We start from the raw sequence: 18,581 nt of genomic DNA, 5'->3' as shown, positions 1-18,581 counted from the left end.
CTTGCTGGTCCGATCACAAACTTTATAAGCTTGTCCCCTCTTCCTTTTCATATGCTAAACCTGACCGAGCGAGGTGGCGCAGTGGTTAGGACACTGGACTCGCATTCGGGAGGACGGCGGTTCAATCCCATCTTCGGCCATCCTGATTTAGGTTTTCCATGATTTCCCTAAATCGTTTCAGGCAAATGCCGGGATGGTTCCTTTGAAAGGGCACGGCCGATTTCCTTCCCAATCCTTCCCTAACCCGAGCTTGCGCTCCGTCTCTAATGACCTCGTTGTCGACGGGACGTTAAATACTAACCACCACCACCACCTCTAAACCTGCTTCTAACGAAATTTGTGAGTGTTCACCATTTCTTCCAAAACATCTGCAATATATCTATCAACAACTTCTCGTGCACTTTTCGTAGTGTCTAAGATAACAACATTGTCTGCAGTTACATTATGCAGGCCGCAAAAATCATCGACACATGCAGCTCACTGTGAATCTTGCCCAGGCTCCATGGTCTATAAACAACACTCAAGCACTTGCATCACGCATGTTGCTATCTACACACTTATTCAGTTTGGTACAGTGTACACTCATTTCTGCTACCTCAAACTCTACAGAGTCACATATCAGAGCAGGTACTTCTACGTTACTCTCCCCAACCTGGACAACGCTATTATTCCGTGCAGTGTGTAATTTCTCAGGAATTTGCATAACATAACCACTCTCTTTACTAATTGTCTAAACCCTTCCACTCAACAATTTGTTCCACTAGCTATCAAATTTTGCTCTACCCCATACTGAATTGACAGGGTCAGCTACATCAATGGTAGTTGGAGGTATTACAGGAACAAGCAAACTATTCACAGGCCTGACTCTCTCTCTTTCTATCTTCTTCTTCTCCGTCCTCTCTGCTTCCTCTAATACTCTTTTTCCATTCTCTCCAATGAAACTCCCGATTCCTTATGTCCTCAGGCCCATTTTCAATCCACCAGTCATCATGTCTGCTTTGCACCTCCTCTACATATTTTACAGTACTGCGAGATGCTGTTTCCTTCTCCCTATCATGAAGTGCTTCCAGTCTGTCAGACAGCTCTGTGTTGTTACCTTGTGCCTTACTCACTTCAGCTCTTACAATTTTTAACACCTCCTGTGAAGTAGCCCTCCATGAGAACAAAAACTTCTCTTCCTGTGATACTAATCACGACACCATTATTTTTTTTTAATTTCACGCACAAACGAGAAGGACGCTCAAATGTACTACAATCCCACACTTCCCACTACTTCACATGCTTACATTCTGAACCATACTCCTTGCTCTATATTTTTCTGTTCCAAACAGCGTGAACTACCACACATTCCATACAATTCTCAGACTTTGGTATAATGACAACTTCATTAAATAAATATAGCAAAACATCAAAAAGAAATCAAATTGTGAGGAAACTTAACCGTAATACTATCATATTACTTCTTAATACAACATAACTATTCTTGTCTATTTGGCTGCTCATAATTATTGTTTATACGCTGAAGCAATGAATAAATGTAATATCAGCTCCTGAATCGTTACTAATGGTTAACAGCTTATATACTACTACGCAATGAGCTCGTGACAAAACCCACTGAAAAACTCAACATTCTTATTTCCATATCCACAGAACATCATCAACATTTACCTGCCACATATCAAGCCCAAAAATAGCATTACACATATGGACAAAGCCTCACAGGCTTGCCATGATACTCCAGTCAAATGTAAACGAAAGAAAAGACTGCACTCTCCCCAATTCATATTGATGAGACTGCAACCCTGCAGTAGTAGAGCAATCTTCTTCATTCACAGATGGTGGCTGTAGGTAATGTCGCTCCTCCTGCTGTCACCAAATGATATGGTGACAGAGTCGAAGATCCCAATGTCGAGATCAAATGAAGCTGCCCAGAGGTGATGTAGTGGCTTCAGTGAAGGATGGCTGGCAGCAGAGGGCTGTGGTGGGTTTGCTGGCTGGAGGCTGCCCTAAAGAAAAACGGACGTCCAAACCCCAATGAGGCGGTGCACCGGTGATACTGAAGCAGATGAGGCACAGCATACAGTTGCAACATGTCCAGATACACTGCAGATGTGATGATAGCCTCAGCGAAGAAGAATGGCCCGATAATTCGATCGTGCAATAGCGCACACCAAACATTCACCTTTGGACTGCCTCTGGTGCACTCCATGACCTCGCCAGGGGGTTGTGAACCCCAAATGCGCACATTATGGCGATTCACTGCTCCACCGACAAAAAAGGTCGCTTCGTCGGAAAAGGCAATTCGTCTGAGATAACCATCACCGTCCTCAATACGTGATAGCATTTCGACCGCAAAGTCATATCGACGTGTACTGTCATTGTGCAACAAGGCCTGAACGATTTGCACTTTGTATGCACGAAACAAAAAACGTTTGTGTAAAATGTCATGGAGAGAACTTTTTGGCATCTGTAATTCACGTGAGGCCCTGCGCACCGATTTCTTTGGACTTCACAGAAAAGACTGCCTTACAGCTTCCACCCTGTCTGCTGAGGTTCTTGATCGACCAGACCTCGGAAGGTCAGCTACCGATCCTGTGTTCTTGAACTCCTCATACCACGCTTTAATGCTCTTGATATAGGTGGATTCCTTCCAAATGTTGTCTGGAAGTGTCTCTGCACTGTGGTTTGTGATCATGTCTCATGGTACCACAGGACATACTGTGCCTTCTCCTGATTGATTAACATGGCTTCTTGGGCACTGCACCTCATCCACTACTTACGTACTGCGAACCTAAAACAGAAAAAAACTTTGATAGTTGTAAACAATTTCATATTTGTATCTTACTTCTAGCCTGAGTTATCAATTTAGGTAACCAGGGAAAGTCTTTTCGGACACCCTGTATGTTTTGTGCCACAACATGTAACTTTTGATTTATTTGCTGCAGGAACATTTACTTTTTAGAGATACTATTTTATCTTTCTGTTGCATCTGGTGGGCTTTCCCTAATCAGTCTGTCCACCACATCAACAACACATTGATTCAGAATGTACTAAACTCCAACAAATCCCCTCATTCCTTCTCAACCTTTTCCAGCACTATTTCACCACTGTATCAGAACCTTACCTGTTTTGTACATGGTACCATGAAGTTTTCAGAATATTGTCGAAAACAATACGCTAGATTAATTAGAACCTACATTCGATTTCTCGTATTAGCTTATTATACAGTTTTTTCTCCCCCACAAATCTCAGGACTATCCTAGTTTTGTTTATCTGGAAATTTTCACATACCATTTTGCCTCCTCTATGGTACATTATAATGTCAATGCCTGTAATATTTTATAGATCTCCTTAGGCCATGTATTATCAAAATATTTACTACACAGGGTGTAAAAAAGCTGTGTACAGGAAATTTTAGAGTTTTTAGATGAGATAAAAAGGAACACTTCTTTTTCTTGACAAAAATGTCACAGGTGCACCATATTAGTGATGTTCAGTGACAGTGGTCGAAGAGCTGTGTGATGAATATTGTTTCAGAGATGTTGTTGGAAATGTCATCGATTAATATTAATAAACAACTGGCGGCAAGAAGCTAATAATTGTCTAACACACCGAAAACAACCATGTGTTTCATGAATAATGACTGCACTTTTAGCTATATGGGCAATCAGCTCTTTTGGAGTATCTACCAATGTCTCATTATACCAAACACATCATCTCCTCCCACAGAAAGAAATCCACAGGAGTGAAGTTGGGTGAACATTGTGTAAATGTTCTATGGTGTAAATGGCAGTGTGTTTTTACCACAGTATGCTGATTAGTTAGATAGTTAGTTAGTTACATGTTCCATAGATAATTTGAACGTAATTTTATCGAAATATGTGGAACGAGTCAGTTAACAGGATATTTATACATGGCGAGTATTAACATTGATGATAACATTATTTTTTTAGCCCTACTCATGCTAGTACATTTTAAAAAAGGTTTGTTTTTAAATGACTGCTGATGGGAGATTTTGTGACATTTCTGTTAGTACTTTACGAAAAAACCTGCAGTAACTTCCTCCACCGAGGATGTTAGACAGAATATGCAGCCCAATCAGATGGTCGCAAACAATGCTAACCCACACATTTATGGTAAACCCCTGTTGATGATGGAATACACGCATTGCCTTAAGATTTTCCATCTCAGCAGTAAACAAAAGTCATGTTTGGAAGTCAGGGCTGTTTACAGCTTGGTTTAGATACCATCGGCAGAATTCCACTTGCTGTGGAAAGTCATCAGCTGACAGGTCTTGTATCCAATGCTACTTGCATCTTGTGCATGAGTTGGAGGTATTTAGTTCTTTCTCTGTGGATCATGTACTGGTGCTAGGCGTGTCCTCTACTGATTGAAACACAGCTTTGTGAAAATAAACAGTTCACACACTGAAAGGTCTACCAGTTTCCCATTGATCTGGTCTAAGGGATCCTGTTTCACGAAGATGGCTATCAAGTCCTTGGCATGTGGCATGATTTGGTAATCTCTCCCTGTAAACTCTTCTGCATAGAGATCTCTTATAGTGCTGGCGTTAAGGCTATAACTGTGAACGATTTGGCATAGATAAACATTAGTGTGATGTCTCTCCATGACCTTTGTAGCATCTTTGGAATATTATGGAATGGCTGATAGTTCAGTGCAGTCTGTCAGAGCTGTGCATATGTTAACAAACTAGCAGTGCATGGAGAGGCAGCTGATGTGACCAGTGTTTATCATCTTAAAGGAGCAACAGTTTGGAGGATATGCAGTAACAAGCAGAGCAGAGAATCTGGTGTTGTCATTTTTAAAGTAAGACAAGGGCTTCATACATGAATAATTTTATTTGTTTTTATATTTTTGCCTTTTGTGCTTTTGAGGTGCATTTTATGTAGGATTAGCTTCGACAGGATCTTGGTTCCTGAAGCCTATTACTATGGATTATGTTCCTAATATTAGTGGCTGCATGCTAAAATATTTATAACGAACACAGGAATTTATTTATCATAGGTGAAGAAACCTGTGAAGTCTCTACATAGCTGAACTGAGGCCATTATCAAGGCTAGAGGTGGCAGTTACATTTTACTAGCGTGATGCCTGCTGGAAGTAAGTTATTTATCGTCTGGTGTGCTTGTATCAACAGCGTAATCCAAGACATGAAACTCACTTTCATCATCAGGGACAGTTGACTGCACTCATGGAAATAGAATGATCAGAAGAAACCTCAAATATTTTGTTATAAATACTGAAAATAGGTGCTTTTGTATATAGTTCGAGAAATCAGAAAAAAACTTGATATATCGCAAACTATTTCTGAGATTAACGAAATTTCTACTGGAAACTGTGAAGGTATTTATGAATCAAAGGCATCTTGAATCTGAAGAGGTAGGTACAAAACATTGTAGTGTTAAAGTGGGAAATGCATCCAAAAATGATAGAGGACACAGGCCCTAAGCTGCTTTCTTTGTTGGCAGCCTTATGATTATATGGGACTTTTTCTCCGAATTCGAACGTTTTGAGCCACTCAGGAAAGCCATCAATGCAAGTTGAATATTTTGCTAGCCCTTCTTGATGGCAAGGTTTCTTGTTTGATGGCAGGGTTTCTCATTAATTTATGAGACATTTTTTTGTTCAGTACTTTGCAAAATTAGGTTATGAGTGAGCCTGTTAAATGACACCATTAGATGGGCAATGGTTATTGGGTGAAGAGTGGGCTGAATTAGTGATCATGCCTGTGGGTTAGAAAGAAGCTTGTCTTTCCACTGTTACAGTACTGACTAGTTAAATGACTTTAGTGTTCAATGTATTTTGCGAGTTACTCAGAACTTAGGAAATTTAAGTGGGCGGTGATGGGTTCTCGTGGAGGGTGGTGGCATGCCTGATGGAACTGGAATTTTAAGTTAGCAGTAGGTTTGAGGATCATAGATAACGGTGGTCCTTTAGCACAGATGTGTGTGATTTCAGAGCAGATGATTTGGTTTAGTGATAGCTGATTGGCAGCTACGACTTTTACAGACAAGTGAATGGTGATTTATCCCATGTAAATATTATTACTCAATGACAGATTTTTATTAAATAACGGAGCCAAAAGATAGAGGATGTGCTGGGTGAAGCTACAAATTTAGTGAAGTTTATTGAAATTGAAAACAACTACATTCTTCCCCTAAAAAATGAAAATTTTAGTTTGATGTGATTTTCTGATCTCAGTATTTTTAATTGTCGTGCTAAGACTTTTCTTTGTTGAGAGATCATTGTACAGATCCATGGATTGTTAGGAGACATTCTCAGTAGTGTCACAGTTGTGATTTTCTAAACTTGTCTGCCAGATGAAAGACAGGCTGACAACAACTGCTAACAGTTATGTCACCAGGGATTACAAAAAGTAACATTCGTAAAAGATAACAGACTCCTGATCGACAAAATTCAAATCTGAGGGCATGTTGAAAAGTAATATCTCCGACTTTTTATGTGAAAACTCATAAAGCTTTTTAAATAAAACGAATATGATAATCATTCTCAATATTTATTCTTCAAGTCCACACATTTGTAGCCTTCTGCCACTAGAGTATTCTGAAACTTAGCGTGTAGCCATATAGAATGGCAGTGTGTAATGTACGAGGGCCATTCAGAAAGTAACCACCGGTTGATTTAAAAAAATACACCAAGTTAAATAAAAATATTTTAATATATACATCTTACAACTACATCTTTGCACTATTTTTCTACATAGTCTCCATAGCGATTGAGGCACTTATCGTATCTCTTCACAAGCTTTGAAATTCCTTCTGCATAAAAATCACCCGCTTGTGCCTGGAGCCAGCCTGCGACCGCATCTTTGAGCTCTTCGTCGTCATCAAACCGCTGTGACCCGAGCCATTTCTTCAAATGCATGAAGAGGTGATAATCACTTGGCGCCAGGTCTGGGCTGTAAGGTGGATGGTTGATAACGTCCCACTTGAAGGACTCAAGAAGGGCCGTTGTTCTGTGAGCAGAGTGAGGACGGGCGTTATCGTGCAAAAAAACGATACCGGAAGTCAGCATACCACGGCGTTTGTTCTGTATAGCCCATCGTAACTTTTTTATTGTTTCACAGTACACGTCTTGATTAATGGTCGTACCACGTTCCATGAATTCAACCAACAACACCCCTTTGTCATCCCAAAACACCGTTGCCATCAGTTTTCTGGCAGAAAAATCTTGCGAGGCTTTTCTTGGTTTGGTACGCAAATTTGAATGTGCCCACATCTTTGATTGTTCTTTTGTCTCAGGGTTCACGTACTTAATCCAGGTTTCGTCACCGGTCACGACTCTGTTTAACAACGGTTCTCCTTCGTCCTCATAACGTGACAGAAAGTCTAATGCAGAGGCCATTCTTTGAGTTTTGTGGTGGTCGGTAAGAATTTTGGGCACCCATCGTGCACAGAACTTACGGTAACCCAATCTTGCTGTCACTATCTCGTACAAGAGAGTCTTAGAAATCTGTGGAAAACCAGTAGACAACTCCGACATTGAGAAACGTCGATTTTCACGAACTTTTGCATCAACTGTCTGAACGAGTTCGTCAGTCACCAATGATGGTCTACCACTCCTCTCTTCATCATGAACGTTTTTTCGTCCACTTTTAAATAAACGTACCCATTCACGGACAACTCCTTCACTCATAACTCTTGGTCCGTACACGGCACAAAGCTCACGATGAATAGCTGCTGCAGAATATCCTTTGGCTGTAAAAAACCTTATGACAGCACGCACTTCACATTTGGCGGGGTTTTCTATTGCAGCACACATTTCAAACTGCCACAAAAACTAAACTAGCGCAGGTACGACGTTCACTCGACCATGGCTTGATGCCGACTGACCTGTTGAGTGCGTGAACGCACAGATGGCGTCGCTACTCCCCCCACAACCCGCACTGTGACCAATCGGAGGCTACTTTCTGAACCGCCCTCGTAATTTTGTTAGTGTGTGAGAAACAGCATGCTGCAACTAAGTTTCAAATTCTAAGAGTTCGTCCACAGATGCAGCGTCATCTCCTTCAGCATGACAATACCAGACCACATACGAGTGCTGCAACATCTGCAACTGCACAGCACTTTGGGTTCAATATCATCAGGACTTCCCTCTGATAATGATGAAGTGGTGCAACCAGAGTTAATATTGCGGCTCTGTCAACAAAATCAAACATTCCACAGTGGTGATATAAAAAAAACTGGTCTCTCATTAGGAGAAATGTGTTCATCACAAGCGTAACTATGTTGAGAAATTAATATGCAGACATGAAGAATAAAGATGTGGAATGTTAATAGTGCACGTTTTATTCTAAAATCGTTAAGAATTTTCACATAAAAATTCGGAGGCATTACTTTTCAGCATGCCTTCATAAAAACTTGCAGGGTGTGTCAGTTGTATTAAATCATGAATAGTTATGAACTAAGCAACATTAGATCTAACTTTTATGGAATATGCAGCAAAGACATAATACAAGAGTTTCTGGAGGTGGAAACATAATTTGAAAGAGCAAACATATATCAGACCATGACTTATGTTAATATAATAGCTATACGTGATTCAGAAAAATGGCAATTTTGGTTATCATAAGACATGAAAGAGAAAATAAAAGAAATGAGAAATGTTCTGGAAGTGTTTATGTGTTGCATGAAAGTTACAGAACCATTATGGAAAAGAAGAAAATGATTAAGAAAGAGACATTAATGCAATTTTCAGTGTAAACCATTTCTTTATAGTGACCATGATGGTTTATGTATTGGTCTGATTATTGGAATTGGTGATAAGTAACAGAGGAGTGATAGGGTTTGAAAGTCTAAAGTAGAGGATAAGATGGAGAGTTCAGACAAAAGTTATTTTTTTTTATAAAATGTGCTATTCAAGAAGAGAAACAGAATAGTGCAAGGATGAAAGTAATCAGGACACTTGTAAATGAAAGACTGAAAGAGAAAATAGCTCTACAAAGAGTGAAAAAACATAAACGAAGAGGATATGTTGATTATAGTTATAAATATAGCCATAAGGAGGGAAGGAACGATAGCCAAAATAGAGAATGTACAAAACATGGAGAGGAAAGATAAAACATGTTCTGTCAGTGGTCTGTTCTGAAATTCTTGTTAAGATAGGTAGTTAGAAAAAAATAAAATATCATTTTTAAATATGAAGGTCCCTTGTATGTAATAAAGTTTAATTCTCCTTTTTGGCGAATTTGTTGACCACTGGCACATAAAATTCAGAACTCAGCAGCCACAGAAGATTCTTTTTGATTATTAATAGGACTAAGTTTGTAAGCCATTCCTCAGTTTTTGAAATACATACATAGATTTTTTCCTTTTTAGAACTGTTAAACTTTTTGAACTGTTAAACTTATCTCAAGTAAGGAACTGGGTACAAAAGAAGTTGAGACAAGTTAAAAAGGTTTTAGCGTTTCACAGTATGCACTCTGGAGTCGATTTGTTGACAAAACTTCAATGAATAAACAATATACACAGCCATTAGCTGTGACCATAAACATGAAAAAAAGATCTATAGCAGTCTTTTAGCGACTACAATAGAAGTTCAGAATAACACTATAGTGATCCTATGGACATTCAAAGGTTCCATAAGTAACACAGAGTCCTAATTACTAAATGTATCTTGTAACTGTTCCATCACTGTGTCCAATTTTTTACTGTGGATTCTCTCAAATTGACTGCAACATTATGCGTAGGATGTTTAGTTACTGATTCATCCATATGTTGGCCATCAATTAAGTGGTTCCACATTTTTTTAAAATCCAGCACTCTTTGTTTTAAACATATCTCGGAATTAATTCATTTTTGTTAGACAATGGCTTGCACTGAAATAAGACTTCAGTGAGAGGAAAAATATGTGGGGAAGTATGTAGGCTGAAATTAAAACTGACATCTTGTCTGATGATTTCAAATACACGAGCAACACTTCTAATCTGGATGTATTATCCTCTTGAAGAGTAATACCAGTTTACTGTGATGTAGAGTTTTTTTCCAAATAAGATGTAGAACCATATCAGTCGTTTCTTCACTTCCTCACCATGAGCCCACGTTCTTTTGGTTGACTAAAAACAATCTTACAATCTTTGACACAGCTTATGATAGCAGTGAATTTAGTCAACAAACAAAATACTGAATATACATTGCAGTAGAAGACATGTTTACCACCTCTGATTGCAATGCAATGAAATAAGCAACTCAAGCTCCATCGTAAATCGTAGCATTCTCATGAATTTTAAAAAGCTTTCATGGCCTTGACTAACAACTGTGGCACAGTGAGGTGCTGAGCGGACTTGTGAACAATTGTGTACATCATTTGCTTCACCCAGAATAGCTGACACAAAATTCAATTATCTCCTTTCGAATTTTATGAATGAGCGTGATTCTGTACTATATTTTACACTCCTGTAGAGACATAAAAATGTTCTAAATGATGCTTTAGCTTTTCTTCACATTCACTGAGAATACATAAGAGTGTATTTTGTGAAGTTGCATTGTATTCAAGAATTGTTGTTATAATGCATAATTCAGTTGTGGGTCTACCCAGTTGTATTACGTTCTTCACCTTCTGGGAACTGTGGGCAGCAATGTTATGCCGCAGAGTCCCACATCCACACTGGCGCCATCTTGCTGGGATTTTCATGATTTCACAACTCAGTGGTGTGTTACACAGCGAGCGCCTTCTTTTGCCCTTCCTGAAAGAGCGCCATGTATATGCGATGGTTATTACAACCTGTTAAGGCTGCTTATGGCGTTGAGATAGCTTGAGAGTATGTTCCATATTTGTAATTAGTCATTTTCTGTACGTTTCTGTTAGCACAAGAAAAGAAATTACAACTTTCAGTTCTTCTCACCTAAGGACCACAGTTGCCTCACTGCAGGCTGTGGTTATAGGGGTAGCAAGTAGTCACGCTTCCTGCAGCTACAGAGGCTGCTTATACAGCCTGTTCAGAGAACATTGGTCCTTGCCTGGATTATAATGCATTATGTGTGCCAGCTTATGAATTTTGCTGAGAATCATAAATAACTGCAGTGCTAATCCAAAACTAATGTATAATATTGCAGTTTTAATCTATGTAAGGAATGTTATTAAAGTTTAATGTTTCTATTAGTTTCACTATTGTTTCCAGTTTATCGTGGCTAAGCATTGTTTACCTCTTGTCTGTTTAATACATGCCACTGCATTCTGTCAGAAGAGAATGAGATATTTTGTAGAAAGCCATGGTATTATTAACAGATGCAAAAGTAATGGCTCCAAGGCTCAGTGGAAAAGTGTGATACTATACATATCAAAAGACTTACAGGTTCAGTTCTTGGTCTGATCTAGGATTTTTATTTGTCATTTTTCACTTCTTTCACGTCTGACTGTGTTTGTTAATGTGAATATTCTGAGGTACATCATGAGTATTGACCCATTTAGGTCACTCTATAACTGGGTGGAAAAGTCAGTTCAGAGGTCAGAAGAATGCAATGGCTTATTGCTTCTATTAAGACCATGTATAGTAAAGTAAAGAGGTGTTCAATTTAACTTTTGTGTCGATTACAGTCTTACAGTAATGATCAGGGTTGGTTTAAGGCTCAAGTGATGCAAAGCCCTTGCTTGGGGTGCCAAACTGAGAGGGCGTGAGAGGCTCCACAGCTGTAAGTTTTCTGTACATGATGTATCTCTGTCAGTACTGGCCACTCGGGCCACTATTGTGAGTGGCACCAAGGGCGCCCAGGTGCAAGATTTGTATACACTGTATTTCACAATTAGCAGTGAAAACTGACACCGCTGAAAGTGTACAAGGGAATGGGAGGGGGTGCCAAATGATAAACTACTTGTGTGCAAAAATGTTGTTGAATCAGCTCTTGTAATAATTGTAATCCAGTTATGATTGAGATACAGAATGATGGCTCAGTATTTCTCATATTAAACGTAAGAACAACTAACAAATTTGTTATGCCACATGAACACAGTCCAGGTCTATGGAGGTAATGGCCATCAGCTTAAAGACATGTTGTATGCTCTGAGTAGATTTCCATCTGGTTCCATTAAACCACCTGATTTTGTAAGATGGAAAGAACTATGCCCCTTACATGAAGTCATTAAAGATCACCTAACTCACGTTGAGCGAACAGTAGGGCTGAACAAAAATGACTGACAAGGCACAATGCTTCTTCTAGAGGGCATAGTATGGACGTATTGGAATAATTAATGTCGGGTTATGGTTTTAAAGTAATTCACACGACATGAAAAACTTCGTGGAAACGTGTCGATTTACTGGAGGCTACTTTATCCGAGGGAAGTATACAGAGTTGACCGTGGCCGGCCGGGGAGCGGCGAAGGGAAGTGACAATAGGCAGCTTAGGGCGGCTCAAGCTCTGAGAAAGCGGTAACGGGGCGCGGCCTCCAGCTGCCTTAAGATGAGTGATAGTGAGTGGGTGGTTGACACCATGCTGGTGTACTGGGAAGCAGACGGAGAACTTGTACACATGTTGATAAATGTCTGTCGTCCCGTTTTCAGTGAAACATGCGAGTAAGCCACACAAAGCTACGGTGGAGCGGTCAACAAAGGCCAAAAGATGCGTGTTCGTGACTACAGCAACTTCACGCTGAATTCACTGTCCACAGAGTCTGAAGTAAATCAGGTGAAGAGCGACAGAATGAAATACGCCGGCCTCCGATCGGAACATAGGACCAAGGAATTTGAAGTACTCTCCTGGGAGTCAGAATTCCGGAAAAATTGGTGTTTTGTGCAGACGCTAACCTTGATGGGTGGCCTGGGAGGAGCTAAATAGCAGAAGTTGAGAGGAAGGGAAATTTTGTGGGAATTTGTTCACTTCCCAGAGCAGGCACTGGTCGGCGCTGGGAAGCGACACATAATTAACGCGACTTGCGCTGCAATTGACGTAAGTGATTTTGCTGGAGGGGAAACCGAAGCGAAGAGCGGACTGGGAAAAGTCCCCGTAGAGGTCTTCTGTTCGCAGCTTGACTACAGTGCTTACGTGGCGTTCTTTACTCAGCTTGCCTGAGAGAGAGTGAGCATCTCTGCAGTTTAGGATTTAGCAAACGGAGCGATTGAGCTTGGAGATAGAAAGTTTTCATTCAGCTATGTACTGAGTAAGGTAGCTAGAAGTGAATAGATGAGCGCAGCCTTGCAGCACCACGAGGTCGGCTGACGTCCGCATAACGACGCCGTGCTGCCACGCTGAATTCGGTGATATTGCGCCCGCTCCGGCCACTGATTAATTTGTTGGATCATGTCGGCAAGGTTTCCATGAGGGTTTCATGGGCCATGTATTGTAGAAATCTTCTCGCACTTCGCATTATGCCCGGTTCAGTCGATAGGAATTACTTTTGATTTATCGTGATTTATTCCACGCAAACGCAATTTATTACCACTGCCTGTTAGGAGAGTCATGTGATGTGGTGACTGAAGATCGTGAGTTAAAATAAATCTGTGCTAATCGACTGCATCTGTCTTCAATCAAGTAGTTGAAATCCCAAGTCACTTTCTTAATTAATTTTATGTTCAACATTTGCATCTGCTGTTCAATAGCTGAATATAACATCAATGTGCACCCCTTTTTAATTAAAAGGGATCAATTCTGAATCAATTAATGTCAACACTGCCACCGCAGTTGAATCAGGAGTCACAGGGCCTTATTACTTCCTTTGTGTTATCCGACATTGCGGCAATTTTACGCTCTCTGTTGATCTGTTAGTCAATTACCTGGGGTGAACACACACCAAAACCAGATAAGTGACAGGTGGGGTGTTACATATGGCTGACCCATGCCAGGATATGATACTTCGGGATTTGCTGGGAAGTAGTCTTGAAAAAGGAAATTTTTCCACGTGATCCATTGCTTAGCCATTTTTAATTGAAAAACAGGTAGTATTAGTTACAATAAGTTACATTATCTTCTTCATGTGCTGTCCTTTCAAATTGACATTTATAGGTGCCTGTGCATTGTATTTGTGATTTGTTGGAGTACTTATGATGTGCAGTGCCGTAATCAGCCGATGCTGAGCACACAGAACAAAATCATTGGTACTAGCCCTTTTGGGGGAATGCTTCATGAACTATTTGTCGGGTTACTGCTCACACCCAGTGTATCAATTTGTGTCCTGATATATGTTTTGCGTTATCTAATTATTCAGTGTAAGGGGTACTTGGGTTTTGAGTTTTCGTGTAACATAAAAGTGCAAATGATAACGAGGAGAAAAGCCAAGAAAACAGCAAAATATAATCAGATTGTTACTTGGGGAACATGGGTGATAGTAGGGAAAGCTCTACCGATGAGCGTGACGAGCGCGAGTTGGAACTTCGTGAAATTGGGTCTCACAACCGGTTTAGTCCGCTGAATAGCAAGGACATTGATTCAGGCAGTGATACTGGGGGCTCGGAGGACGCAGGGAGTACAGAATTAATCCATAAGTATGGAAGATCCAGCCTAAGAAGCCAGAGTGAGTTGGAACAAAAAGGTGTCCGACCATTATCAAACGATTCATTCAAAAGTGATCCGACGGGGGCGCGGAGACGGTACTTGTCTAGATATCGAAGGGTTCCTCAGAACAGAGGGGAAGAGTCGCATTTTCAACCACAAAAGAACGAGGATCTAAATGCGTCGACTCTCAAAAATATTACTGACCTGTTGCAACAGATGCAAACGGTGAACTTAGAGCAGAGCGCCAACCTTAATGCCGAAATTTAAAAGGCGAATTCGGAGCTGAAAGAGCAGAGCGCCAACCTTAATGCCGAAATTAAAAAGGCGAATTCAGAGCTGAACTCTAGGCTCACAGAAGTTCATAGGGAAGTAAAAGAGGAGGTAAAGAATCTCGGCGTCAAAATAGAGAAAGAGATTGCCATCATCAAACGAACGGCAATTGAAGCCAAATTAACTGCGAAAGGTGCAAGGAAAATAGCGAGAGAAACTCGGGACTCCACGCAAAGCACGGCAAAAGTAGGAAAGGTCATGTTATCAAGGCTACAAAGCCGGATAAAACGTGTCGAAGAAAAGCAACAAGAGCAACCGGACATAGGGCCTAACGAGATGTTGAAAGAGGAGGTGGAGACATTAAAAAGAAATTCAGAGGACGAGGTAAAACGTCTCATTACACAGACATCAGGAAAGGAGAAAGGTGTAATTACTGCGTCGACTGAACCGTCACTTGCTGGAACACAGATAATTGCTTCACGGTGTGACAAAGTTGACACTATAAGCAAATCTGTGCTAATCGACTGCATCTGTTTTCAACCAAGTAGCTGAAATCCCAAGTCACTTTCTTAATTAATTTTATGTTCAACATTTGCATCTGGTGTTCAATAGCTGAATATAACATCAATGTGCACCCTTTTTAATTAAAAGGGATTAATTCTGAATCAATTAATGTCAACACTACCACTGCAGTTCAATCAGGAGTCACAGAGCCTTATTACTTTCTTTGCATTATCTGACATTGTGGTAGTTTTGCCCTCTCTGTTGATCTGTTAGTCAATTACCTGGGGTGAACACATACTAAAACCAGATAAGTGATGGGTGGGGTGTTACAATTTCATCAAAATGTTACATCAAACATGATGGACAGCAATGTTAATGAAAACAGTGGCACATAAAGGTAACATATTGATAGCATCTAAGAATTTGACAAGGCACAATAAGAAAAATTATTGATTGCATTTAAAAATGTTAAGTTTTAAATGAACGTAACAGAATTTGAATGTGGCTGAAGATAAACTGAATTTCTTCGTTTCTGTGTTTATTATCTTGTTTTCTGTCTACTGCAAGATGACTTGTTCAGATTCTTTCATTACTCAGAAGCCAATACACCTGCTGCAATGCAAGTGGGCATATTTCCAGTCTATGATACACATAGTTAGTTAACTTCATGTTCCATGGATCATTTACATGATACATCTCAGTGACAGGAAATGAGTAATTTTACATTCACATCTCAAATTAATTTGTAAATATGGCTACATGTTGAACATTTATAAGTCTGTATTATTGTTATTATCATTATTAAATACACAGACATGAGGTAGTAATTCTTACCCACAACATTTTACACATTGCAGTCATAGAAATTCTTCTGAAAAATAGAAGGAGTTCTGAAAAAGAAACTTCTTCAGTGTGTTTTCAAATTTTACTTTGTTGTCTCTAGGACATTTTATGTCCCTGGGTAAGTGACCCAAAATTTTATAGGTTGGGTTGGGTTGTTTGGGGGAAGAGATCAAACAGCAAGGTCATTGGTCTCATCAGATTAGGTAAGGATGGGGAAGGAAGTTGGCTGTGCCCTTTCAAATGAACCAACCCAGCATTTGCCTTGAGTGATTTAGGGAAATCATTGAAAACCTAAATCAGGATGGCCGGACACGAGATTGAACTGTCGTCCTCCAGAATGTGAGTCCAGTGTTCTAACCAGTGTGTCACCTCGCTCAGTAATCCAAAATTTAAGTTATAGCTTTGTGCACCCCTATTCATACTTAGAACAGCTTTAATGTGGAGTAATTAATGAATTTCTTTCTTCTGGTGTTGTAATTATGTAGATCATTATTCCTTTTCAACTGCAGTGGATTATTTGCACCAGCTTTGTGAGGGAATAAATATACTGTGAAGCAGTAGTCATAATGCCCTTCTCCTTTAACAGATGTCTAAAAGATGATAATGGGTGAGAGCATCACCTATTATCCTTACAGTATGCTTTTGAGCAATGAAAACGTTCTTTCTTAAAAATGAATAACCACAAAACATTATTCCATATGACATTATTGACTGTAAACATGAAAAATGTCTCCCCAAAAGGTTTATAATGATCTTAAGTGCAAATGCGGCCGAAATATGTTGTTTTACGAGTTCTAAAATGTACTTTTTCTAGTTTAAGTTCTCATCAATATGGACAACTAAGAATTTTGAAGTTTCTGCCATATTTATTATTTTCTCACCATGTATTATACTTAACATTGGTGTAGTATACCTAGATGTGCAGAACTGAGTAGATTGTGTCTTTTTAAAACTGAAGGTAAGTCCATTCACAGTAAACCAGTCAATCATACTTTTAAGGGCATTGTTTATGATTACTCCTGTTGGTGTTGTATGCTTGGACTGATTACAATACTAGTGCAATCTGCAAAGAGAAATAATTCTACTTCTTGCATATCAGACAAAAGATTGGTTACACATATGATGCATGTTAACAGAACTAAGATCAAGCCTTGGATATCCACATATGTGATTTTCCCCAGTCAAAATAATATTCCCAGACTATGTAAGTGGTAGCGTTAAGCACAACTTTTTGCATTCATCTGGTTAGATATCACATTATCCATTTGTCAACTATACAATCAATGCTGTGAAACTCCAGTTTATCAAATTCACATAGTCAAATGCCTTAGATAGGTCTGCCCAACTGGCGCTGTTTTGCTATTTAATGCATGCAGATTATGCAGTGAACCTCTAAATCAGGACGAGAACAATGAAAGATTGATATATCAAAACAAGTAGTAGTGACTAATGGTTGTTAAGTAAAGGACTTAAGTTACTTGCATAAGAAATTAATAACAGAGTGGATGAGCTGTGTATATGATAAAAGTATAGCACACACAAAAAACCATTGTACTGATTTACATTAGAAAAACATCTAAGAGGACTGCTCGTTCTTTCTACAAGAATGAAACGAGCGTAATCTTCTGCACTGTCAGTCAGCTTCGAGATAAAATACAGCACAAAGGAACAGTGGTTCGCAATAAATACTCAAAAGTCAGGTGTGCTGTATCAGGGGCCTACCCATAATTTGCTAGCAACACCCATTACAGCAAAGTTACGGAAATCTTGTCTACGATGGTCGTTGACAGAAAGGAAGACCAACTCTATCCTGGCAGCGGGACTGTAATTAGGCCGACATCAGGGACCTGAGCAGGCAGTTCACTTCACGTGGGCTTCTTGGGCCAGTCACTTTGTGTCATTGTTCCTGCAAACGGACTTGTAGGTATTCAAGACTGTCTTCACTTGCGATACCCCAGATCTGAAACTGTTTTCGCCATACTGGAAAATTTTTTTTGGAAATTTGTGGTAAGATCTGAAGGGAGCAAACTACTGAGGTCATCTGTCCCTAAGCTTACACACTGCTTAATTTAACTTAAACTAACTTACGCTAAGGACAACACACACATCCAAACACGAGGGAGGACTTCAACCTCCAACAGAGGTAGCTGCATGAACCGTGACTGGTCGCCTGAGACCGTGCGGCTACCCCGTTTGGCATACTGGAATGTTACTGCTGTGACTGTCCTGTCAGTACTTTAATTTCATTTTTAGCATAGCGCTTTGTGTAATTTCTAGTTAATAACAGTTTCAAACAGTGTTTGCTTTCGTTCTAAAGGCCTTCTGCCTTTGGATTATATTTATGTTAATTCTTTCCTGTCATTGACTGTGACTAACATAGAAAATTTGTGGACTTGTCAAATTTCTGTGTTTCTCTCTAATTTGGTTTTACTGGACTTAGAAATTTTTCTCATTGTGATCTTTGACTCTAAGTGGTCCTTTCTGGACCTTGTTTCTGCA

Source organism: Schistocerca piceifrons, chromosome X (assembly GCF_021461385.2).
Source record: "Schistocerca piceifrons isolate TAMUIC-IGC-003096 chromosome X, iqSchPice1.1, whole genome shotgun sequence".
In the NCBI taxonomy this organism is placed as follows: domain Eukaryota; kingdom Metazoa; phylum Arthropoda; class Insecta; order Orthoptera; family Acrididae; genus Schistocerca; species Schistocerca piceifrons.
The sequence above is the reverse complement of the archived record's forward strand: the minus strand, read 5'-3'. Positions refer to the sequence as shown.